Below are 26,669 nucleotides of genomic sequence, written 5' to 3'. Positions count from 1 at the left end.
TCAAAGATGGCAGGGTGGGGAGCTCACAAAGAACCGCATGAAATATTAACATTTCACTTACAAATCTGCATAGGCGCTCATAAACAATGGAAATGGCTGAGGGAACAGGTAAATATTTGAGTGGAATGAGGTGCTTTTGTCTGGCGTGATGGGCGTAAATCGACATGTTTCATAATATTAAGGCTAGCCTGTTTAAATGGGTAGTAACCAGGTGTTTTTTTTTAAAGCCAGAACTCGCCAGAACTCAATTCTGGCACCTCTCAGGTGGGTGCCATTGCCATTCTAAGAGAATGAGGGAGGTGTTCACGGTGAGTTCTGGCATCTCTTTTTCTAGAAAAACAGCAGTGGTAGTAACTGAACAGAATCATTCCCACTTCCAGCACATTCTGTAATTAGAGGACCCAGGGAAGGTTTACAGCTTTTTGGCTTTGCAGTGAGAAGGGAGGTGGAGCTACGACCTATGCATACAATTGTTATAGTAGAGAAGGAGAAAGGGCTCCTGACAAAAGCAATGCATGCTGTGGTTAGTCTCAAGTAGGCAAGGGCCACATTCACACACCAAAAGCACTACCATACCACTTTAAACAGTCACAGCTTCCCCCAAAGAATCCTGGGAGCTGTAGTTTGTTAAGAGTGCCAAGAGTTGTTAGTAGTTTTGCTCCAAGAGCTCTAATTCCCAGAGCGGTTTAACAATCAATCCCCCTTCAAAGAAATCTCTGGGAGTTGTCACTCTCTGAGGGGAATGGGCATCTCCTAACAATGCTCTCAAATTACAGCTCCCAGCATTCTTTAGGGGAAAGCCATGACTGTTTAAAGCAGTACCACAGCACCACTTTAAATGTACGTTGTGAATGTGGCCAAGGCCTTTCTTTAATGGAGGCCTTCCATTGGATCAGGCGAGAGGGCTCAAGTCTCTCAGCATTTTCTTCATAGCCAGACACAGGAGCAGTACAGAACAGATTGTAAGATTAAGAACACTTGGTGTCTGTGCTTGTCTCAGTGGCATTGTTCTGAAGGACAGTTCTTACACCAGCAAACTGTTCAGGACAGCTGGTGTGATTTTCTTCATTTGCACTGTCAGGATGTCCTTGGCAATGTCACGTGACGATTTTGTAGCAATTTGGCTTTCTCATTGGGATTGGCTCTACCGTCGTTGTCATGTGATGTGCCTTCTGGTTTTCTGATGGGCTGAGCGCACCTGCTACAATGCAGCAGGGTGCTTTATCCAACTCCCCCCCCCCCATTTTCTACAATGAAACTTTTAATCTAAAGCAGAGGTGGAGAACGCGGTGGCCCTCCAGATGTTGCTGGTCTTCAGCTCCCATTATCTCTGATCATTAGCCATGCCGGCTGGGGATGAGGGAGTTGCAGTCCAGCAAGCTCCCAAGCGTCGCACCCCAATCTAAAATAACAAAAGTACTGAGTCATGCTTTCCTTCAGGTCAGCTGCTCGAATTCAGTGCTGTCTGAAGCGGTGACTTCTCTGTTCTGCTCCTGTGGTGTCATATGGCATTAGGGAATAGACAGGTGGGTATATGTTGGCTCAAATAGCCAAGTGGGGGAGGTTTGGCAGATCTAATTAGTTCCATGGGCTGGAATTCCCCATCTCTGCTCTATAGTGTATGACAGCCCATAGGCACACTCTGGCTGAAAAAATGCACTGAACAAATCCATTCTCTCTCTCTCTCTCTCTCTCTCTCTCTCTCTCACACACACACACACACACACACACACACACACAAGGCTAGACCAGAATAAATAAGCCATCCACAAGAACAGTGGAAAACTATATCAGCTTAGCATAAAACAGGGCAGGAGGCTGCTTTTCCAAAGACCTGTGATAGATCTGCTTGCTACTGAGATTAACCCATCACAGTATCGTGAAAGCCCCTCTGAGGATAAAGCTCCGGGTGACAAAACCTGGAAAGCATTTTCTTCCCTCCCTAGCTAATCAAACTAAATCACTGTAAACAAAGCAAAAAATTGCCTCTGGACAGCTATGAAAGATTTCAGTCTACAATGCATTTAGGTATTAAGGGACCCTTCCTTTGTCCCAAACTAGGTCAGTCATAGACGAGATGTTGCTATAGTAATTTTCATACTATTTTATCATTCTCACTCCCCCCCTCTTGCAATTTACATGGATTGTAGGCTACAGTGAAGGCTGTTATCCTGTCCTTTGAAGATCAGCTTTAGCCCAAATTTAACATGGCATCTTCTTCAGTTGTTCCTTGGCCTGCTTTCCTTTGTACCATGAGAACAGAGAACAAATGTGCACCATTAGCACAACACCCACTCCTCACCTTTGTCCTAATTTCACACAGAATATTTGTCTAGCTAGCCCAGGAGCTGACAAGAACTGCAGGGCCCCAGATAGAGATCTTAAGCATCACTTGTGGTTTTTTTGTTCACATTTCTGGAAATTCCAGGTATTCAATTATTTGGAACTAGGGATAGGGTAGAAATTTGGCAAAAGTTTGCATTTAAAGGCAAACCTACCAAATCCAGACTTTTCAAAAGAATGCGCAAATCGAGACACAGGCACCCTTCAAAATTTGCACCCAAATTTGCAGCCAAGTTATGGGTGAAACCCCCCTGCCCAGTAAATAGTAGGGTAAAATGTGTGTGTGTGTGTGTGTGTGTGTGTGTGTAAAATTTGTAAGAACAACATACAAAGATGTGTCATATTAGAGGAGATCTCTTGCAAAAATTGCATACGAAAAGGTCTACACTAGGATAAATTTGTGCTAAAATGCTAATGAATTTTCATGAGGATATTTTTTCAATTACAAATTGCTGCAGGAATGAGAACTGGACGTTAGACTAAAAAAGAAGAAATAGAGAGAACCAACATTAACCGATCAACTCATCCCTACTTGGAACCTTCTGCATCCAAATTGTGTCCTCTACCACTGAGCTACACTCCTCGCTCACAACTGTGCAGTTGCAGAAAGAACAGCTGAAAATGCAGACCTGGGCCATGCTGTATCTCTCATGCCTCCCTGTAGCTCAGGGCTGAGTCATTTCTGTCCCTCTGAATTCCAGGCTTGGTCCTCATGAAGATCTAGAATTTCAAGATGAAAAAAGGGTTTAAATTATCTTATTCTCTTTTTAGCCTGATAATTGGGGGGGGGGGTGAGAGAGGGAGAGAGGGAAGAGGAAGTTTTATGTGTTGATGGAAAACTGTGGTCCAACTGGAAAACCTGAGTTGAGTTACAGAGCTATCCAACAAAGTGTTCTCTAGATGTTGCAGACTAAAACTCCTACCAGCCCTCACAAATTTAGCCAATAGTTAAGGATGATAGGGTAGGGGCTGTAGTACACCAGATCTGGAGGGCACCTTGACGACTTCTTTGTTTCTTAGCAAATTTGCACAAGTCACAGAAGGATTGAAGCTCCCCCCCCCCCACTTTTTCTTCTTCTTAGGGACACTGCAGAATTCTTTGGCGAAAGTTTGTTGCAGGGCTTAATTATTGTGCTGAACTCCAAGTTGCAGGGCTTTGAATTTTTCCTTATATGCAAACTTATTTGCTGTCTGGTTCTATGCACATTATTCCTTAAGGGAAAACAATGTCCTGCTGACATCAGCTGTATTATTTCTGCTAAGTCACTGCACTTTTTGCCCATGTTCTCTTATCTGTTACCTGACCAACCTACATCTTGCCCTCAGGGGGGAAGAGAGAGAAGGTGGAACAGCCTGGTGGAATGCCCACCATGTAGCTCCTCATATTCCAGCTGAGATGTCTTATCTCCCTCCCAAAGCTGCTGCCATTGAGCTCGTACTCCAGAGCCATCTTGCCCTGAGAAGAGGAGAGATCTGGCTTTCCAGAAGTTCCCCTTCTTTGCAGCTTGTTTTTTGCTACTTCCTTATATTGGTTTAATAATTTTGTGTAAATCTCTTTGTGAGGTTTGCCTGAAAAGTCGTATAGGTAATATATGAAATAAATACCATGCTGGTTGATTTTATTGGACAAAGAAGTATCCAGAAACAAAAGCTTTAATTCTAATACATTGGGGGAGGGATTGGCAACCCGTCAAGGCAATTGGTGGGGATTTGGAATTCTACTTCTTGACACCCCCATTTTGTGGATCCAAAGAAGAAGTCACCAGAGCATGGAGTACTGTAGCCAAGTCATCTCTGTCTAAAAGGGCCACTGAGGTCACCTGAGCCTCCAGTGACAATGTTGGATCCAGAAGTATCCCCTAAGCTATGAACCTGCTTCTTCCAGGGCATAGCAAGCCTGCCCAGAGCAGGCCATCTCCCCACCTCTTGGATCCAAGAATTCAGAACACATAACACCTCTGTCTTATCAAGATTTGGCTTGAATGTATTGGCACACATCCATATGCTCAGAGGCTGCAATAGGAGAGTCCAGTCTGTAGTGTCTTCCTTCCCCATTGACTCCCTTGGATTACATAAGGAATAAACAGAAAACAGCAAGTGCCTGAGAAGTTGTTCTATTGATTTTCATGTATAATGTTACTTCTTTTTCCAGCTTTTTTCTGCACTTTGCTCTGCTACTGGTTACAGCTTTCTCTTTGTTTTTGGCATCACTCTGGCTCCAGTTTATGATTTATTTACTCTGTTATTTTAGAAGATTTATTTCCCACCTTTTGCTCTCTCCTCCCCCCAACCCCCCAACCCACACAGTCAAGTGGTCCTCTGTTACCTTATCAATTTGTGACGTCTAGTGCACATTTCCCCCAACAGTTCAGTAGTTTTTATGTAGTGAAATATACTTGGGCCTGGCTTCACCCATTACTGAAAACCTATGTAGACATTTCTTCTGTGTAGCAAACTATAATGTGTGAAGTTAGCCAAAAGGTGACTCACTGCAGATGCAAAAGTAGTGCAAAGATAATGGTCTTTTGTTATAGGAATGGAAGAATATTAATCCTTGACATTGATCACTAGTGCTCCTAGTCACAGTCTGCAAAAGCATCACTTGCTCCTTCTAAAGCTCCCAGCTTTTTAGAACAGAACCCCAACATCCATTGCTAATCATGTCAGAATGTATCCTTGGCCAATGCTATCAGCATCCTTTAACATTACTCCTCAGATTTGTCACTGTTGCCATTAAGTATTCATGGGTACTTTCATTCATACTACCAGCATCCATCAGCCACAGTTCTGGCACTCATCAGTAATGCTGTTACTCACCATCTATTAGCAACACAACCATTGACCCTCACCAAGGCTACCAACATTGTTTATCAACAGCACTGGCATTCATCATTAACATTACCCACTTCCATTAGCAGAGCCATGGCCATCTATCACTGTTCTTTCCCCATCTTCCCTCAATACCAGTACTCACTAATACTGCAGCATCTTTTATCAGTGCCAGCAACACATGTCACCAACATCCATCAATACTGCCATTAGCATCTATCTCTTGTGCCACCCATATCCATCACTGATACTGCTGGCATCCATCAATAAGGCCACCAGCATCAATTGCCAGCACAGTTAGAAGATGTTGCCAATGCCCTCCAGCATCCTGTCAGCAACAGCATCCCATGTGGATGCTGTTGGCAGAACTCAGCTTCCTTCTAAAGAGGGAGAGCCTGAGGCTCCATCCTTCTACTCACCTTGGAGCTTTCTTAATTTAAAATGCCCCACTGAGACAGTGGAGGAACAAGCCTATTGTTTGTAATTCTGCTTTTGTCTATGCATGCTACAGCAGCTCAAATATAGCTGTGCTATAATTAACTTTAATTAATAATCATCAAGGCAGTGCATACGAGCAATTGTGTCTGGGTTACGCTGACTGCTAAATGGCATTGTTTCCCTTAACTCCACTCCTTGGGAAGTTAGATTTCTGCGTAGGCTCACCCAGTTGCATGGATTCAGCTGGCATGTGATGAAGACAACAATGGTAAGTATGATGTTACAGGTGTCAGATTAGCCTTGGCTGGAAGAATTTGCACCAACGGAATGAAAAAGAGTGCTGTGCATCTCTAGACTCCCTAGGCTCATGAGTGCCATGTAAATGCCCAGTGAATAACACTGATACCATCTAAGAGAGCTGGCCTCTTCACACAGACAGTCAGGTTAGTGCAATGTCCTTTACAATGAGTGCAATGTCCTTTACAATGAGTGCAATGTCCTTTACAATGCCTGAAATGTACCAGGAAGACATTGTTAGTGTACATTAATTTTCTAACATTTATACCCCACCTTTCTTCTATCTATAAGACCATAAGAAGAGCCTACTGAGTCTAGGATCCTGTTCCTACAGTGGCCAACCAGAAGCTTATGAGAAGCCCACAAGCAAGACCTGAGCACAACAGCACTTTTATCATGTGCTTTCCTGCAACTGTGGTTTCCAGAAACTAGTATTAATTAACTCTATCACAGAACCCAATGCAGTATATATATGAGTCTCAGGCAGCCACCCACCCAGGCACTAACCACACCCAGGCCTCCATAGCCTCAGCAAGGTGGTGGCCTCCTTACTGCCCATGGACCATAAACAACAGTATTCATTTAATGACAAAATTTGTTGAGGAAAAGATACCTGTCATGTGACCAGCAATCATTACAGGGGTACCTCAGGTTACAGATGCTTCAGGTTACAGACTCCACTAACCCAGAAATAGTACCTCGGGTTAAGAACTTTGCTTCAGGATGAGAACAGAAATTGTGCGGTGGCGGCATGGCAGCGGGAGGCCCCATTAGCTAAAATGGTACCTCAGGTTAAGAACAGTTTCAGTTTAAGAATGGACCTCTAGAATGAATTAAGTTCTTAACGCAAGGTACCACTGTATTATTAGTTTGCTTCCAAATGTTATTTAAATGGCTGTTTGAAACTGTCAGGGGTTCAGAAGCAGAGGCACAGGAGAGGGAGGAAATAGAGAGCGAGGGGGAGGAGTCCGAAGGAAATGTTAGCGATGACAGTGGTCCGAGGTCTCCGAGTCTTTCCAGCGAATCGGAAGATTCACAGAAAGGGGCTCCCATGGTCAGGGCAAGGGGGGTGCCTAGGGGGACACCCCAGGAAGAAGGGGCCAGAGGGGACTCAGAGAGCAGCAGTTGGAAATCAGGACCAGCGTCCACACCAGAGTGCAGTAGGGGGGAGGAGTCCCAGGCATCGGGATCAGGCAGCGCACTGCCAGCGGAAGGACATGAGCCAGGATTGGGCACGCCTCCATCGGAGAGCGAGGAAACGGTCGAGAGGAAGGTTGAAGGCTGGGCGCGCGCGCCAAGTTCAAATGTACAGGAGGGTGCAGCAGTTGGCAGCCCGGATAGGGAGCCAGGTCCTAAAGCCCGCCGAAGAGAGCGGGAGGAGTCAGGGGGGTCAACGTCAGCCTCAGAAGAATCCAGGAAGGAAGGAACCCCGGGGGGTAGCAGGACCCAGAGGAGAAAGGAGAGACGGAAGAGGTGGAGTAAGGCTAGAATCTTAAACTGGTGTACAGGGGGCGGAGATTCAGATGGAGCTTCGCTGGTCTAACCCCTAGACGTAGAGCTGGGGCGCTACGGCTTGAAAATGGAAACTGTACTTCAATAAAGACTTTTGTACATTACTACCGGCTAGCGTTGGTCCTCTGTGAGCTGGGACCTGGAGCCAGCTCTGACAGAAACCTAACCCCCACCCTATTCCAAGAGAATCAAAGGAGTTTGGAGGGCTGCCCAGACATTACATCCACTGTTGGCTTGAATGGACTTATACAGGGAGAACAGCAGCAAACCTGCTTCAGTCACAAGCTGAGCCACCTCCTGATGCACAGGGAGAACTCTGAAGAACTTATGCACTTGCAAAATGACCACAGACCATGTGCGCATAGCCTATGCATGTGCAGTCTTTATGTGCAATACGTCCTGTTTCACCGCTTGAGATGAGACAGGAAGTGCTGCCCCCACCATACTGCTTAGCCTCACCTCATGGGTGGGCCGGGCCTGGTGTACAGAATCTTTCTGAATTTATGCCGAATGCATATGTGGAGGGGGTTTGGACCAAAAAGCATTCACACATACACCTATATGCATTCAGCCAGGATTGGACCTAACATCTTCCCAGTTAAGAACATCTTCTTAACATCTTCCCATAAGAACAGCCTGCTGGATCAGGCCAATGGCCCATCTAGCACAGCATCCCAATCTCACAGTGTCCAACCAGATACCCCTGACAGCAACTTGTTCTTGTGGGTATGTGCTACACATTGTGCCACACTTTCCATGATGGTGGGGAAGAGACATGAAGGTAAAGCAAAGTGAACCTGGACAGTAGCATCTGAAAGAAAGATTGAGGAGTTATAAAAGAACTCTGAATGTGTCAGCACCTTCAGCCACATGGGGAAACTAGGATTCACCTAGTAGCTGACCAAAAGCCCAAGATACCACCTACCCATACAGCCCATGCACATCACTAGTCCTTGCCTTACTCCCTTTCTTCATTTGACATGACTGACAACTGCCCACTCATATACACCTTCATATGCAGGTAGCAGCATAAGGCGCTGCTTTGCAAAAGTCACCTCACTGTGACTGCGTGGCAACATTTAGCACAGCCCAAGGTAGGAAGGGAAGTGCACTGCTCTCCTCTGAACAATCCAAGGGCCAAGGATGCTTGTGGCCTCTGAATAACCCAAACCTTTGCTTTGCTTGAAGATTCCCCTCCTTTTCTCTCTATTTCAGTCTCCTCCCTCCTTGGGACTTTGATATTGTGGAGGTCCCCTCCCTTCACTTCAAATCCTTCAGTTCCGCAGTTGGAACAGCTAAATTGTGAGGCCCTGAAGCACAGGATGCAGTAAGTATAACCAGGAGGGTATTTAAGTAGCTGGATCCTTCCCCTGGATAATATCCACTAACAGAAGTTTGATGGGGAGAATGTGTTTCTTGGCTTGATGAGTCCATTTAGTGTTCAGAAACTAATGACACAAAATACTTCCATTAGAGCAAGGAATGCCCACAACAACTGACAGAAAAACAAGGCAGATGTGTCAATTACAGAATGATTTGTTACCAAAGACTCTAGATGCTGATGTTTTGGATTAGCTGGGGAAAAAATATATTTTTGAAGCTTTATTAATTGTCACCAGCCTTTAGACCCATTAATGAATGCAATAAAATGTGATTAATAGCATATGCTGTATAAATTAGGGAAGAAAACTTGGGGTCATCACAGAAAACCATTTCCTAAGTGGGAAGTTGGCATGGTGCATGTGTAACTACTTGGTAAGCCAGTAACTTGTGCCGCCCTCCAGTGGCGTAGCGTGGGTTGTCAGCACCCGGGGCAAGGCAAGTAATTTGCGCCCCCCCCCGCTGCACTGTCCCTCCCCCAGATAGTCCCTCGCTCTCTCTCTGCACCGCACGCCTGGCACCCTCCCCTCCACAGTGGGCAGCAACCCGGTGGCTCGGATCGGATTCGCACAGCCAGCACTGCAGTGAGAGAGAGTGAGCGAGCCAGGTAGGGGCAGAGAGCTGTGAGTGCGAGCGCGTAGTGGCATAGCGTGGGTTTTCTGAGCTTGCACAGAGTGCTGCTGCGTGGCTCTTTTCCCTCCACCGACGGCGTGCTGCGCCTTGGAGAGGTTCCCGCTTCCTCGAGGGGGGCCGGCCAAACGGAGACGACAACCCCCCACCCCAACCAAGCCTCGATTGCTTGTCCCTTCCCTCTGGACTTGCGCCCCCCCAAATGTTGCGCCCGGTGCGGCTCGCACCCCTGGCACCCCCCACGCTACGCCACTGTCGCCCTCTAAAGCAGGGAGTCAACTCCTAACATTTTGCTGCTTTTCTGGATGAATGAGCACATACAAGCTGCCAAACAGTTGCAGGGGGAACTTTATCATCCCATGATAGATTCATTGTCTGTATCATACTGCAAAGTTGTGTGGTGATTTCCCAAGACATCAGGTGTGGCAAAATGCTTGTCTGTATGGGCTTGGTTGCTGGTAAGGTGGAGGTGTGACAAGATCCTCCTTGACAGGGCACTATGGATAACTGACTTACCATGTAGCTGTGCACATTGGGATACGTTAACCACTTGGTAAATGAAAATCTGTGTGAACTGTATTGGCTTCAGATAGTTCAGAATATGGCTAAGGTAAAGGTAAAGGGACCCCTGACCATTAGGTCCAGTCGTGACCGACTCTGGGGTTGCGGCACTCATCTGGCTTTATTGGCCGAGGGAGCTGGCGTTTGTCCGCAGACAGCTTCAGGGTCATGTGGCCAGCATGACTAAGCTGCTTCTGGCGAACCAGAGCAGTGCATGGAAACGCCGTGTACCTTCCCGCTGGAGCGGTACCTATTTATCTACTTGCACTTTGACGTGCTTTCGAACTGCTAGGTTGGCAGGAGCAGGGACTGAACAACGGGAGCTCACCCCGTCGAGGGGATTCGAACCGCCGACCTTCTGATCAGCAAGTCCTAGGCTCTGTGGTTTAACCCACAGCGCCACCCGCGTCCCCCAATCACTGGCTAGAACAGGCCAAATTACATTGAAGCACATATTGCTGGTAGAGAAATATCTCTACCAGCTTCCAGTTTATTTCTAGGCACGATACAAGCTGCTGGTCTTGACATTTAAAGCTCTGTTACACCTTGGTATCTGAACATTGTCATTGATGAAACCAGCCCCTGCCAAGGGAGGAGGCCTCCTACAATACCTGGAGCCCCCCTGGCTAAGCACTCCAGTTATCTGCTTTGCCTGCAGAAGGAATCAGCAGGATGGAAAGGGATATTCAAAGTGGCTTCCAGGCAGAGAGCTCTGTGGGTGCCCCACAAGGTGTGATCCTCCTGTCCAGACAACCTCACCTGCTTATCAGATTTTTTTCTGGTGAGCCCTCCCCCTCCATACAGCTCCTTGCCAAGGGTGCAGGGACCCTAGGTATGCCTCTGTATCTGGATGACTTCTTGCTCCCATATGAGCCTACTGGCTCTTTAAGAGCTACAGCAGAGATCTTATTCTGGGTACTGCCCCTTTCAGATACAAGGTCTAGAGTGACTGGAGGCAGGGTATTTTTAGTGATGGCCTCCTGGCTGTAGAATACTGTTCTCACTTACACTAAGCTACTGCCTATTTTAATAGCTTTTAGATACCAGAGGAAAGCATTATTCTGAGATGTTAATTTTTGTGATTTCTCAGCTTTATAAGTGCTTTTACTAGTGTTACATACACACAGCCTTTATTGCTTCAATCCAACAGTAGGCAGAAGATAGATCAGGATCTACTCATAGATCTCTGAATGAGTCACAATTGTTAAACAATTGGAAGGATTTCTGACTTCCAATTGTTTCACAATTGCAACATCCATCCAAAATTGATTGCTGAAAGAAAGCAAGGAAGGCTTGGAAGAAAAGCAGGAATGGATGTTTGTTTAACAGGACGGTAAGCTCAGTTCTGGTACTGAAAAATCAAATTCTTGAGCTGAGATACACTCAGATGCCTCGTTTCACAATTCTAAGTGCGCATTTGCTCCTAAGCCTAAGTTTTGCCCTAGGTATCTGGGTTCCAGGAGGGGAAAAACCAAAATAGATCCTGCAAGATTAAAGCCACTCTGCTTTAATCTAATGTTTATTGTTAAATTGTGAATGTTTGCTCATTGCATTTGAAACTTTTGCAGAAAGGTGGGATATCAATGGTTTAAATAAAGAATACAATAAATTAATAAATCTGCACCCACTCATTATTAGGGAGGGGGGAATGCCAGGAATGTTCAGATTATTCACACAAACATCAATGTATGGAATGAAAATAAATGATTAGTTTTTCTGAAGAGCTTCCAAACTAGTCCTATGTTTGCTGCCTTGTGCCCCCTCTTTAATATGACTCTAGTGAAGAAAGCTGATTCTTCCTCTACACTCTCTTAAGTGTCAAACATTTGGAAATTAAACAAGTAAGCTGGTGAAAGTATCATGAAACTTTAATGACCCAGAAGGCTCATTTCAATTCAGGGAATCCAGAGGAAATAACACACAAACAACAACAACAGCAGCCCTGGACTAAAGACTTGCAGTTGACAAACACTTTAATTGGTCACCATGGGCACATTTGGATTTCTCAGCAAGTGCCATGGGTGCTACACCTCTCCCCACTTCCCCAGATCAGTCACCTCACCCTGCCCTGAGACAGAAAGGGAGAAAGCACACAGGCAGAATTTGCAGAATGCTACTCCAACCTATACACCTCCCATAACCCACTAGAAAAGGAAATCAGAAAATTTCTAGCAGGACTGACCACCATGCCTACCCTAACTGATGAGGAACAGGAATTCATGGACAGCCCTATCACCCCAGAGGAAATAGATGCAGTCCTCAAAAACCTGAAACCACACAAAGCCCCAGGACCAGAAGGCTTCACAGCAGAATTCTATAGGAAATTCAAAGAACACTTGATGCACTACATGACCCGCCTATTCAATGACATAATAAAAAGGGGCCCCATCCCCAAAACCTGGACCCACTCCAAAATAGTCTCCATCCCAAAACCACTAAAAGACAGCCTCAAAGTAGAATCATACCGCCCAATCTCATTAATAAACCAAGACTACAAGATATTCACATCAATCTTGGCCAACCGCCTAAACATCTTCCTACATTTTGCTTTTCTAAGAGGCCCGAGTAAAAGTCAGATCCAGCAGAACTAACCTGAGCTTTGGAAAACCCACAGAGTTGAAAAAGGAAATGGGAAAGCGTGCCACTCTTCCAATTTCCTCTCTTAGTTCTATGTACCTTAAAGGGTCAAAAAAGTAAACATCCTTACTGCCTCATGACAAAGGGAGCAGTGAATGGGGTATGCGTGTGCTCTTCTGAGGTTTTGTGGGCACCAGGAGAAGACCTCAAAGATGCCATCGCACTCATGGGTGCAATGTGGGTGACCCCATTGTTAGAAAATCCTGGCCTTTCAAAAGGGTGCTCACAACTTCTTTTTGTCTCCGCTCCTCTTAGATGGCTCATTTGACTGTAGGACTGCAAACAAATCGACCTGCTCTTCTTCAATATTTCACAATTAGAACCGCTCTAGCTGGCCATGGCAGGAAATAAATTAGGGAGAAAGCATCTGTATTACCTGAACCAAGACATCCCAATATTAAACTGTGGCATGCCTGAGTAGCACCAGCTCAAGAGTGCTGTGATTTTTAGGATGGAGTACTGTGGGAGAAAAGCCGGTTAGCCTTATGGCATCTAAAAAGCTAACACCATGATTATAGTGTTAGCATTTGTGAGCCACTGTCCACTTCATCATGCACCTGATGAAGTGGATTGCATCATAATAATATTATGGCTTATGCCAGCACTTCCCAAACCTTTTTGCCCATGGATCACTTCAATATTTATGAGAGTCTTGTTGGACCACTCAATGCTATAGAAATTGTAAAGTGCTGTGCTAGATTCTGTATTATTCCAAATTGTATTTTTACAGGCATACTGCAGACTACCTGAATGAAGTTCATGGACCATTGGTGGTCCATGGACCAGTTTGGCTTATACCATAACAAGTGTCTCAGTTGCTGGGAATCAAAAGTGGGAGAGTGCTGTTGTGCTCAGGTTCTGTTTGTGAGCTTCTCGTGGGCATACGGTTGGCCACCGTGAATTCAGGATGCTGGACTAAATGGGGCCTTCTTATGTTTTTAAATTTGCTAGTCTTTTAAGTTTCCACAAGACTCTTTGTTGTTTTTAAACAAAAGCATTGAGTCTGGCTAGAGCCACACAGTTGTACTATACAAAAAAATATAGCCAGCAACCCAACAGCTTGCGTGCTTACATACTATTCCCCACTCCCCATTTGTAACACAGTTGCTTGGACACACATCATCCATAGAAATGAGGAATATTTATCCCAGCCTTCTGGGGTTGATGGGAGTTGCAGTCCAAAATATTTGGAGAGCACCAGGTTGGAGAAGGCTGCTTTATATCCCATGGCATGGGTACTATAAATAACACAAGCCACAGGGATTTATGCACTACTGGACTGGAGCAGGAGTCATGCAGGGCTCCTGACTGCCGCTGGCACAGCTGCTGCCTGCTCCTTGGTTCAGTAGGCAAGAAGAAAATCCACACAAAGGCACAGAAGGCTTCAGATGTGCTACACTGCACACTACAGCTGCACTACCTAATACTTTGGACTTGACCTGTGGCACGATTGTCAAAAAAGTTGGCTGACAAAACGCTGTTATATAGAGACAAGTTTTTCCCCATCTGACACACAGTCCTACCACCCAGAGGCGTGAAACTCTGCTGATTCTGCATTGGAAGATAAATGGCTGATTGGAACGATTTGATCTGATGACCTGCTGTAATGTAATGGCTAAGAAGCTGCACTGTGATCCAAGGGGTTGCTGTTAATTAATTAATTAATTAATTAATTAATTAATTAATTGAATTTGTAGACAATCCTTCATCTGAAGATCACAGGGCGCTTCAAAACATAAAAAAACAAAATGAGAACACAGAATACATAATAAAACAAAAACAAATCAATAATCCCCTTCCCCCCAAACATAGAATGTTAAGGCCTGGCTAAAGAGACATGTTTTTGCCTGGCAGCTAAAGCTATGTAATGAAGGCACCAGGTAAGCTTCCTTGGGAAGAGCATTCCCCCAAAAGGAGCCACTGAAGAAAAGGTCTGTTCTCATGTTGTCACCTTCTGGACCTCTTGAGGAGGAGGCACATGAAGAAGGGCTTCAGATGATGATTGCAAGGTCTGAGTCAGTTCATATGGGGAGAGGCGGTCCTTGAAGTACAGCGGTCCTGAGCCATTTAAAGCTTTATGGGTAAAAACCAGCACCAATTGGCAGCCAGTGCAGTCAGGCTAGGATTGGTGTAATATGCTCAAATGTCTTGCTCCAGTGAGCAACCTTGCAACTGAATGCTTGCACCAGCTGAAGTTTCCAAACCATCTTCAGAGGCAGCCCTACATATAATGTGTTGCAATAATCTTACATACAGGGTACCAGAGCACAGATAACAGAGGTTAGGCTATCCCAGTCCAGTTAATAGGGCAGCTGGGCCACAAGCCAAAGCTGATGGAAGGCACTCTGCACCACTGAGGCCACCTGAGCCTCAAGTAACAGCAAATGACCCAGAAGTACCCCTAAGCTACATACCCACCAATTATCCCCATCAAGAGCAGGTCCCCTCCCATTCATCTGGTCTAGGGAACTACCCACTAACAGAACCTCAGTTTGGATTGAGCTTCAGTTTATTGGATCTCATCCAGTCCATTACCAAGGCAAGACAACAGTCCTGCACATCCACCGCCACACCTGCAGATGCAATGGAAAAATAGAGCTGTGTGTAATCCGCATATTGCTGACAATGTACTCCATAACTCCAGATAACCCCACTCAGTGGTTTCATGTAGATCAGGCTTCCTCAAACTTGGCCCTCCAGATGTTTTGAGACTACAGTTCCCATCATCCCTGACCACTGGTCCTGCTGGCTAGGGATCATGGGAGTTGTAGGCCAAAAACATCTGGAAGGTCAAGTTTGAGGAAGCCTGATGTAGATACTAAACAGAATAGCGGATAAAACTGAACCCTGAGGAACCCCACATTGAAGACTTCATGGGGCTGAAGAGCACACCCAAAGCATCAACGTCTGAAAATGACCATTCAAGTAGGACCAGAACCACAGCAAAGCAGTACCTCCCACTTCTAACTCAGACAGCTGTTTCAGAGGGATACCATGGTCCAAGATATCAAAAGCCACTGAGAGGTTGAATATAATTAATACATTCCTGGGCACAGGTCATCATACTGGGTGACCAAAGCAGTTTTTGTGACAAAACTGAGCCTAAACTCCAATTGAAATGGATCTAGTTTCCTCCAAGACCTTCTTCCATCTCAAGAACCTTGCCCAAGAAGGGGAGATTGGCAACTGGCTGGTAGTTACTAAGATTTTCTGAATCCAGGGAGGGTTCCTTGCCTCAGCCATGAACACACCAGGTGGTCTTAGGCAAGCCCTTCATCTACAATACAGGCGTAAAACTTTACAGGGCTGTTCTAAGGGTTAGGTGATAATGTCTGTGAAATGCTCTGAAAGCACCATATAAATGTTTAAATACACCAGTCATGTTCATTTAAGTATAAATAACCACATAAATGTTTAAATTCTTAAATGCTGCTTAAACACTTGAGGTTGCATCTGTCTAAATCATACTCATAGCAGACCCACTGAAATTAATGGACATAAGTTAGTCATGAGATGCAACCTTTAAATGCTAAGTGTTACCAGCATAATTGTATGGAGGCCTGGTGTCAGTTCATTGTTACCAGCTGAGAAGATCTGGGCAAAGTCTGGAGGCAAAGGGAGCAGACAAAGGTTCCTGCATCCCTCCTATGAAGACAATGTACAAGCCTAGGTTGTAGGATGCTTGGTCCTTGTGACTGTTAAGGAATTTGGGAGACAAATTCTAAGGTCAGGATTACTTAAAGCACCCACCACGACTTCCACCCCCTCACCACCCAACAGCCATGCACTCATGAATGGACTTATCTAGCCGTGCTGTTACAGGAGAAAAGCTGAAGGGACATGAGGCTTATGTTTGGAACCAAAATTGCCTAAAACTATGAATGGGTGTTCCCCACTGGCTGAAAATGTGCTTTGCTGCTGAATTTTTTATTTTAAAAGATTAGTTGATTGAGCAACTGATTAAAGGCTGCTGCCCTACTGGAAAGCCACAAACACAAGCAGAATTCCAGAAAAACTGAACATGTGAGATATCCATCTATCTATCTATCTATCTATCTATCTATCTATCTATCTATCTATCTATGATCTAATGAAGGCAAGAATCAGAAGCCCTGTTCACATCACCAGCTGGGTACACTGAAATGCATAGGATAGCTTTACCCAGCCTTGGGTCTCCAAATGCTGTTGGACCACATTCTCTATCATCCCTGACTCCTGGCCATGCTGGGGATGATGTAGGCCAGCAACATCTGGCTATTCAAAGTTGGAGAAGGCTAGCCTAAGGGATGGGGCAGTGGCAGTAAGTCCTGCATTGCCTTACATTTATGAGCAAAATGGTTAAGGTTTCTGTGCAGAAGAGGCAAGGAAAACACTGAAGCAGGGATGGTGCCTGCCACTTCAGTCTCACTGGAAATAAAGCTGCTGATATCATCATGCTGTTATACAAATCTATGGTGCAAACACATTTGGAATACCGTGTACAGTTCGGCTCGCCTCACCTCAAATAGCATATTTTAGAACAAGAAAAGGTTTGGAAAAGGGCAACCAAAATAATCAAGGGGACTCTGTGAAGAAAGGATGCAGTGCTTGGGACATTTTAGTTTAGAGAAAAGGTGAATAGAAGTTTATAAAAATTATGCATTGCATGGAAGAAGAGGATAAGGGGAGGGAAATATCTCTATATAATAGCACTAGAACTTGTGGACACCCAATGAAGTTGAATGATGGAAGGCTCAGGACAGATAACAGGAAGTACTTCATGCAGCACATAGTTAAACTCTGGAGCATATTCCCACAGGAGGCAGTGATGGTCACCAAGCTAAAAGGGTAAAGGGACCCCTGACCATTAGGTCCAGTCGCCGACGACTCTGGGGTTGCGGCGCTCATCTCGCTTTATTGGCTGAGGGAGCTGGCATACAGCTTCTGGGTCATGTGGCCAGCATGACTAAGCAGCTTCTGGCAAACCAGAGCAGCGCACGGAAACGCCGTTTACCTTCCCGCCGGAGCGGTATCTATTTATCTACTTGCACTTTGATGTGCTTTTGAACTGCTAGGTTGGCAGGAGCAGGGGCCGAGCGATGGGAGCTCACCCTGCCGCGGGGATTCGAACCGCCGACCTTCTGATCGGCAAGTCCTAGGCTCTGTGGTTTAACCCACAGCGCCACCTGCGTCCCACGGTCACCAAGCTAGATGGCTTTAAAAGAGGCTTAGACAAATAAATGGAGGAAAGGGCTACTGAAGGCTGCTACCAAGATGGCAATTCTCTGCCTCCACAAATGGATTCAGTAATGCTTTTGAATACCAGTTTCTGGAGACCACAGGAGGGAAGATTGCTACCATGCTCAAAAACTGTTTGCAGGTTTCCCATAGGCACCTGGTTGTCCATTGTGAAAACAAGATGCTGGACTAGATGAGCCATTAGCCTGATCCAGCAGCTTCTTCTCATGTTTTCATGTTCACATGCTCCTTCACTTTTCTGTGTACCCTGTTGGTTGTGTGAACATGGCTTTAGTGGTGGTCAAACAGGAATTCTGCTGTAGAGAAGACAAGTAAGATCTAAAAAGGCTGCCTTCCATCCCAGCATCTCCTTGGAGGAATCACAACAGGGCAGGCTGCCGAAGTTGTCATTGCAGAAAGGTCGCCACTGATCCTGTCCTTGGCTCTCCCACAGGGAGTCATTAGAGCGATAAAGTGTAGCACCATTTACTAAATCTGCTATAAAACAAATATTGTCCCCTCTAGAATGACTTCACTATTGATCACGAAAGGAAAAAGAATAAAGCACAGATATAAGGCAGCACTTCTGTGCCCAAGCTGTGAAAAACTGGCATTTGCTTCCTCCAGTGTTCCTTGCCTATGAGTTGCATCACAAGGAGGTCACCAGGGACAGCTTTGGAGGCCTGTACTAACAAAACAATGCTGATAAAATCCAAGTTCAGGCCAATATTGAATTATAGGATTCTTCCTGGAACACTGAACTACACAGATCAGTACAGCCAGACGCCTCTCTCTCTCTGCCTTACAGAGGGAGGAGAAACAGCCAAGTCCTTCAGGGGTTCTGAAACCATAATTGTTCTCTTCTCTGCGAGGACAGGATCACGATTCCCAATTAATAGTGAATAGTGAAGACCCCTCTGTTTCTTGGCTACACCTTCCAGGAGGCATTCCAGAATCACAGCATCCAAAGACACGATTGGATTCATTTACAGAAAAATCATTCACAGGGTTCCACAGCTACAAACAAAAGCAAAACAAAAACATCTGTACTCCCAGGCCAGACAAAGAGAAGGCGACTGTAGGACCAGAGACATGATAGATTCTGGGGAGTCATGTTTAATATCCTTCCTGACTTATGTGCAGCCATACTATGCCATATTAAGCCTGCCAAAGATTAAAACTGTGCCATCTTGATTGGGATGTGTGTATGGCTAACCTTTCGTAACTAAACTGTTTCTACTAATCTGCCCATAGCCAGTATCAGCAAGGCAAAACAGTGAGGGTAAGCAACTAGTTTTGATAAAGGTTTGAGGTAAATTGAGGCCCCTCCTCCGCTAAACCCCTTCTAAGTTACAACCCATAGCTGAAGAACATGGATCTCATAAGGCAAACTCATAGCTGTCAAGCGTCCCTTATTTGGCGTGACAGTCCCTTATCCCAGAGCCAAGTTCCGCTGCTGTCCCTTATTGATGATATCCCTTAAATAAGCTACTGAAGGTAATGGGGCCCTTTCTATGTCCAGCTGTCCTTTGTCAACAACAAATTGTTGCTGTTTTTGTGTGTTGAATATATGCTATATGGTAATTTATGGACCTAATAGGTATCTAAAGCCATTTGCATGCAACAAAATGTGTATTTTATCAAAGTAATTGTTGATCTCTTATTTTGGCTGCTGATTCCTTATTTTCGAGGCTGCTGGTCCCTTATTTTCAAATCTGTAAGTTGACAGCTGTGCAAACTTGCTTGCCTGAAGATGAGCCGTTCTTTGCCCTTATGTGGCCTAGAGCACCCAGGTAGACATGGTAGTGCAGGAGGCTATGAACCAATGGCTTCAGGTCCTGACTACCACCTTAGGCATCAGGAGCTTGGTCCAGTTCCAGTTTATAGGGAAGGGCCTAAGCTCTGTGGCAAAGCACATGCTTTATTAATTATTATTAGTATTAGCATTAGTATTTATATACCACTCTTAATCCGAGGATCACAAGGCGGTTTCCAGTATAAAAACACAAAAATACATAACATAATGACAAACAAAGCAATGTTCCCTTCCAGTTTAAAAGTTCATAGATTATTTAATTAGCAAAGAGCTAGGAAAGGAGGAATGGTTTTTTTGCCTGTGTAAAATGTGCCAGAGAAAAGTATGTTGTTAATATTTGTAGCAATATTAATTTGGGGCACCATATTTTAAACAGAGGACTGATATATGCGTTTTCTACCAGTGCCCACATACTCAACATTTTTGTATTCCCAAAAATCAATTATTATTATTATTATTATTATTATTACACATTGCAAGTAATAACATAGGCCTCTGAGCTACATTCATTCACATTGAACTTCCTCACCTTCCTCTCTTATAGCCCCAAGGAACAACAGTTCCCTAAGAATTGGGGCATCTTAGGAAACAATAATCAAAACCCAGCAATTCTCCTAAGAAGAGTTGCATGTTCTTGCTATTTCTTCTTGTCTTTTGCTGGGACATTTTGTACGGTTAAAAGGAAAAGTAGCTCAATAGTCTGTGAAGGAAGCTATGGAGCTTTCAGAAACCTGAGTGAAATACAGCATAATCCCTTCATCTCAAATAAAAGAGATGTTTGCATTTGGGAATATAGCTGATGCTTTGAAACATCTTTTTGGACGGAGAGCATCTTAAAAAGTAGAGACATCACCTTGCCAACAAAGGTCCGTATAGTAAAAGCTATGGTTTTCCCAGTAGTGATGTATGGAAGTGAAAGCTGGACTATAAAGAAGGCTGATCGCCGAAGAATTGATGCTTTTGAATTATGGTGCTGGAGGAGACTCTTGAGAGTGCCATGGACTGCAAGAAGATCAAACCTATCCATTCTGAAGGAAATCAGCCCTGAGTGCTCATTGGAAGGGCAGATCCTGAAGCTGAGGCTCCAATACTTTGGCCACCTCATGAGAAGAGAAGACTCCCTGGAAAAGACCCTGATGTTGGGAAAGATGGAGGGCACAAGGAGAAGGGGACAACAGAGGACGAGATGGTTGGATAGTGTTCGCAAAGCTACCAGCATGAGTTTGACCAAACTGCGGGAGGCAGTGGAAGACAGGAGTGCCTGGCGTGCTCTGGTCCAGGGGGTCACGAAGAGTCAGACACGACTAAACGACTAAACAACAACTTGTCCAGTTGTTGATCTTATGAAAGGATTAGCAGCTTCAGTCCTATCAAGCAGACTACAATTAACCTCGAGGCAGATGGCCATTCAAGGCTATCAGTGTGAAGCTGGAATCAAATATAGAACGTGAAGGATCTCTTACTCTGTCACAACCCTGCCATTCTTGTCATGTTTGGAGGCACCCCCTCTAAGTTTCCCTGCTGCCTAAGGTGAGCTGAGTGGCAGCTGGATAGAGGACCTCCTAAGGTTGTGGTGTGCTATTTATGGAATATTTTCCCAAAGTGGGTTCAGCAGGCACCAACTTGCATGTCTTTCTAGTGCCAGGTAAAGAAGCTTTTCATTTTCCCTGGCTTTTCATTTCTAACCACCAGTGACACTGTTCTAATTGCCACTCCAATCCTTTTTAATTACTGCTTTTATCTGTTTTCATAGTGTTGCTTGCTACTGTTTATTGTTCTATTGTTTATATGTGATTTTAATGGGCGAGATCCAATAGTGCAGCAGTGGACTCATTCCACCATGCTCTCACTACGCTCTGGAGGATTCTGCAACTTTCCAGATCAGACTTTGGGGACACATGGTCAGAGGGGGCCTGCAGAAGGAAAGAGAGGAAGGCCAAGTCCCCCCCCCACACACAAGCAGAAGTCCATCATGCAAGGGAGACACCACAACCATCCATTCTTTTCATCTGATGGGCAGATACCCTGGGAGTAGTGATGAAATATACTCAGAGTCGAGTGTGGATTTAATGCTCTTTATTCACCTCAGAGTAGTGAGGAATGGAAGTTCCCCCAAAATGTCTGTTTTATATACATTATTTACACAATAGGCCCCACGTGATTGGCTAATTCTGAGATTCTCCTGTAGGCCAATCAGGTTGTGGCTTCACTTCCACCCGGAGTTGGATTGGGTGGCTCCTGCGGACCAATCAGACTGCTGCATTCTGGATCCTATTGTTCTAGGACCAATCAGACTGCTGCATTCTGGATCCTATTGTTCTAGGACCAATCAAACTGCTGCATTCTGAATCCTATTGTTCTAGGACCAATCAGACTGCTGCATTCTGAATCCTATTGTTCTACAAGCAATCAGACTGCTGCATTTTGGATCCTATTCAACTTGGTACCTAACAAGTAATAATAAAAAGCAGGACAGAAATATGCTAATTCATTAAATAGAGACCTGTCAGTTTTCAGCTGCTACTGAATTCAAGGGTTTTGTTGAGCAAGCGGCATCAGATATTACAAACATTAGAAATAGGTAAATTTAACTTTAAAGCTAAATGGGAAATTGATTTGAATCTCTGCAACACAGTGACCTTAAATGAATGAGAATGTAACAAATGTTATATCAGCCAACCTCAAATAAAACTTTCATAAAATGCAACAATAATGCTAAATTATAGAAGGATAAGTATTGGTGGTGTCAAGCACAATGGGCAGATTTAATGCATGTATTTTGGGTCTTCTCAAAGCATTCTGGCAAGAAGTTATGAATGTAATAAAACAAAACTTATACATTATAAGAGATTTAAAGAAGGATGATCACCTCTTCTTTATGGAAAAGTATGTTTTTTTAATATAAGTCACTAGAATATGAAATCCCAAGATAATATTGAATCAATTAATAAATTTATTTTTTCATTGATATAAATCTGACCTGTATTGTTCTTGTTGTAGAGTCCATGTACAATATGAACTTTATTATATGCTATACATTTTTTTGATTAAGGGATACAATGATTGATTGGTTGGATTTTTTTGTATGTATGTACTGTATAATAGTAACTAAAACATTTCGTTAAAAAACAACAACACATTAGATAACCCTTGGGGGAACCTTTAATCAGTGGGAATTAGTTGTCAGGATCTTGGCACCGGAGAAAAGAATTGCACTATGTAAGGAAGGATTTGTATCCTGAAAGATGGAACATGAATCATTGTAATAAACAGTGCAGTGAGGATCCTCCATCTAAATCTGTTTTGTTTTTCTTTTGCAGAGAAATGCTGCGAAAAGGGTGAGGAAGCGACCTTGGGAACTCATAATGATCTGCACTGTATTGACTTTTGGACTGATAGTGTGCGGTTGCCTCTTAACTCCCACTATTATATTGTGTTAATTCTGCATTGTGTTGTTTGTATTGGTGTGATGTGATGAGTTGCACTGATTGCACTGAACCACAATTATTTCTATATTGTATTTGCACTGGATTTTTATTCTGCTGAGCTGGTACAGTTGTATGGGAAGCCCTCTGTCTTGCAGCAATAGATCTCTCCAGGTATCTATGTTTAACAAGATGAGTAATACCCTTTCACTCCTTTAGCCAGCCTCTTTTCATTAGTGTAACAATTGTCTTCTTTAGAGAATCACTCTTTCAAGGAGGACTTTATACTGCTTTTGCTGTTATGGAATGAAAACAGGTGTCCTGCAGATTTTGCTTTCACTTTCTTAACAGGCATATACTGAGGTGGGCTTTGTGGGATACCAGGAAATTGCTGAAGACATACACTTCAATTGAGGCATATGAGGCAGCCTGCTGAGCCCTTACTTTGGGGGCCATGATTCTGCAAGAGAAAAGTTAGAGAGAGCGGAGGCGGTTTTGGGGTAGTGCAACCGGTTTGGCCACACTACATAAATGGGCTCATCAGGTTCATTTTTTGAGAGGCTTGGTAAAAACTGACACCTTCTGTGTTGTCTAGTATCCCTTTATATCACATATTCATAAGAAACATTCTCTTCCTAGACTCCGCTTGGTCCATTAATCTTTCTGAAAAGACACAGTTGGCTAAACTCATTTTTATGTGCTTACTGTTTAGTCTACATGATAACCTTCATCTATTTGAGAATATGATGTGCTTGTATCTGGTGGATGTGATCTCTTCATGAATTTATGCTGATCTTTTGTATTCTTTTCACTTTGTAGATAAATTCATTTTAAAAAAGAAAGGAAAGGAAAAAGCTTTAGCAGCTATGACCAGAACCCTATCCAGTCTTTCTCTCTGCCACCCCAATTGTTGTTGTTTAGTCATTTGGTCATGTCTGACTCTTCATGACTCCATGGACCAGAGCAAGCCAGGCACTTCTGTCTTCCACTGCCTCCCACAGTTTGGTCAAACTCATGTTCGTAGCTTCGAGAACACTGTCCAACCATCTTGTCCTCTGTCGTCCCCTTCTCCTTGTGCCCTCCATCTTTCCCAACATCAGGGTCTTTTCCAGGGAGTCTTCTCTTCTCATGAGGTGGCCAAAGTATTGGAGCCCCAGCTTCACGATCTGTCCTTCCAGTCAGCACTCAGGGCTGATTTCCTTCAGAATGGATAGATTTGATCTTCCTGCAGTCCATGGGACTCTCAAGAGTCTCCTCCAGCACCATAATTCAAAAGCATCAATTCTTCGGCGATCAGCCTTCTTTATGGTCCAGCTCTCACTTCCATACATCACTACTGGGAAAACCATAGCCACCCCATTCACCACAGTTCAAAGTGGGTGTTTACAGGACATGCCTGTCCATGAGATGAAGTGGTAGTCTCAGGTGGCAGATCGACCCTCCTCTGCCACCACTTCCCGCTGCGCCTGTCTCCTCTACCCTCTACTCCATGCCCCCATCCACCTCCTTCACTGTGCTTGCCTGCTGCCGTGGATGCCTCTTCCACAGATGGGCATGGAGGAGGTGGGCATGGTGGGTGGGTAGGTAGAGGCAGCACATGAGACAGCTGGGCATGGAGGAGGTGGCCACAGTGGCAGCTGGATGTAGAAGCAGCAGCGGCAGGCAGGTGCGGAAGAGGCAGTGGCAGTGTGGTGGTGGCATTTTCTGTCTTGCTGAAGCAGCAAAATGTCCTAGACCAGCCCTATGCGCCCTTTGTCCTCCACCAAACATCTCTGTCTCTGTCCCTGCAGCCACATGTTTGGGGCAGAACATCAAGGATTCTAAATCACACGCAAAACCCACTCCATTAAATAAAGCTTCCTGCTACAGACATTCAGCCTCCAACACAAGGAGGGGAGGGGGTTCAGGAAGTTTGATGGGGATGTGCAGGAAAGAGCAGAGGCAATGATTTTATTCTCTCTCCCTCACATGATGTTAAATGACTGAACTAGGATATGTGTGGGAAACCTTTGGGTAGTCAGATGTTGTTGACTGCAACTCCCATGACCCTAGTAAGCATGGCAATGGCCAGAGATGATGGGAGTTGTGGTTCAGCAACATTTGAAGGTTGGAAGGTTCCCCACACCTGGGATAGAGCTTCAGTAGAACTACAGCACATAATAACTGTGATTATTGAGTCAGACCATTGGTCCATCTAGCTCAGTGTTGCATTCACTGAATGGAACTAGCTCTCCAGGGTTTCAGGCAGGAGTCCTTCCCAACCCCAACGGGAGATGCCAGGGATTGAACCTGGGACTTTCCAAATGCAAGGCAGATGCTCTCCCAAAGGAACATCCAGCATAATGATAGCCTCAGTGTCACCTAGGAAAGAGAACTGCTTGGAGTGGCAATGCTGCTAAATATGTTGCTTCTTTCCAGGGCATTAGCTAAATCATAGCCAGAGAAATTATCCACAGAAGCATCATTACTAGTTTAAATCTGTTCTTGTTCTTGTGAGCTCCACTGCTGGCTGAAATTCACACGAGAGAATCTTGGTGTGCCAGAGCGGACTCCTTTTATCCACTAGCCCAAGACATCCAGCTATTGATCTCTCTTACACTATTGCCAATTTTGGATGTCTGATCAGAACCATAGCTACGTGCTTTCCAAAGGATCAGGCAGCTGACCTATGCAAATCCCTGCTACCGTCTTCATCCACATGAGGAAAAAGCAAATAAGCTATGTAATCAAATTGTTCTCTTTGCAAATATCCTTCCTGTTACTTCTATTCAGCATGCTGATTTTGTGCAGGCGTTAACTGTTCATACCATTCATCACATTTTTGATCCAGTTTAGCCTTTCTCTTTAGATTGTTCATTCAAGCTTTGAGAAATAGTGAGCTGATTGGTTCGCAGCTTGTTTGGTTACTAAGCATTGTAGCAGAACGTTCTGGGTGGAATGTCTTTAAACTGGTATCTCTCTAACATGCAGATACAAAAACATTTACTTGGGAGAAAAGTTCGACTCACACTTTAGTCTCTAAATGAGGCACCATATGTACAAAGCCACCATATACCTGTAACAGTGATACATTTTGACAGCTGCTACAAGCACCTTTAACTGAAGAATCTCTTTCCAGCCTTCTCCATAGCCCATTCTCCTGTTAAGGAGAAGGTTGCTGCCAGTGTTGCTCACTTACATTCCAAGAGGCACCCCATTTTAATGAGCAGCTTTGGAGGAAGGAGGACAATTTTGCTTCCATCTTCCTTTTTGCTCTGCTTCAGATCTTGGTCTTGAAACTGACAAGCCCTGTATGCTACTTGGGATCTGCAGTTTGTTGGTCACTGCGGACATCAAACCCACAAGCTAATCTCCTGCGTCAGTATATGATGATCATGTTTGGACAAACTGAAACTTAGTTACCTTCAACATTTCACTAGTTTTAAAAGTCACATTTGTCTAGCTTAGCCTCTTCCAACTTGGTGATCTCTAGATGTTTTGGACTACAATTCCCATCAGGAGGGCACCTGGCTGGAGATTTCTGGGCTAACCATTCGAGTACAATGAAGTGTGGGCGTTTACTTTTGCTCTGTGATGTCCATTTC

At 44.5% G+C, this 26,669-nt stretch overlaps 1 protein-coding gene across 3 annotated transcripts in view; it reads right to left on the bottom strand.

The window, feature by feature from the left end:
* The window catches only part of DLGAP4 (DLG associated protein 4), a 330,445-nt gene that overhangs the window by 128,836 nt on the left and 174,940 nt on the right, over positions 1-26,669 (bottom strand). Inside the window, exon 3 of one of the 3 annotated variants that reach the window (XM_083446808.1) lies at positions 2,973-3,063. The exons of the other annotated variants lie outside the window; for them this stretch is intronic. The gene's annotated coding sequence lies outside the window, so the exon portion shown is untranslated. The remainder of the gene's footprint in view (positions 1-2,972; positions 3,064-26,669) is intronic. 3 annotated transcript variants of the gene reach the window in all.

The sequence above is a fragment of the Podarcis tiliguerta genome, assembly GCF_965153285.1.
Source record: "Podarcis tiliguerta genome assembly, chromosome: 6".
Taxonomy (NCBI): Eukaryota; Metazoa; Chordata; class Lepidosauria; order Squamata; family Lacertidae; genus Podarcis; species Podarcis tiliguerta.
Note: the sequence above shows the minus strand (reverse complement) of the source record. Positions and strands in the feature narration are given on the sequence as shown.